The sequence below is a fragment of the Arachis duranensis genome, chromosome 9, assembly GCF_000817695.3.
Source record: "Arachis duranensis cultivar V14167 chromosome 9, aradu.V14167.gnm2.J7QH, whole genome shotgun sequence".
In the NCBI taxonomy this organism is placed as follows: domain Eukaryota; kingdom Viridiplantae; phylum Streptophyta; class Magnoliopsida; order Fabales; family Fabaceae; genus Arachis; species Arachis duranensis.
In genome coordinates this window covers 54071527-54071896 of record NC_029780.3, presented here as the reverse complement: position 1 = coordinate 54071896, position 370 = coordinate 54071527, and positions in this window count along the sequence as shown.

Sequence of the window (370 nt, the reverse complement as noted above, 5' to 3'; positions counted from 1 at the left end):
TGCTCATCACAACACCAAACTTAAATTGTTGCTTGTCCCCAAGCAACTGAAGATCAAATAAGATAAAAAGAAGAGAATATGAAATGAATTCCAAAAACATCTATGAAGATCAGTATTAATTAGATGAGGGAGGCTTTTAGCTTTTTTCCTCTAAACAGTTTTGCCATCTCACTTTATCCTTTGAAATTCAGAATGATTGGCTTCTCTAGGAACTCAGAATCCAGATAGTGTTATTGATTCTCCTAGTTAAGTATGATGATTCTTGAACATAGCTTCTTTATGAGTCTTGGCCATGGCCCAAAGCACTCTGTCTTCCAGTATTACCACCGGATACATTCATGCCACAGACACATAAATGGGTGAACCTTTT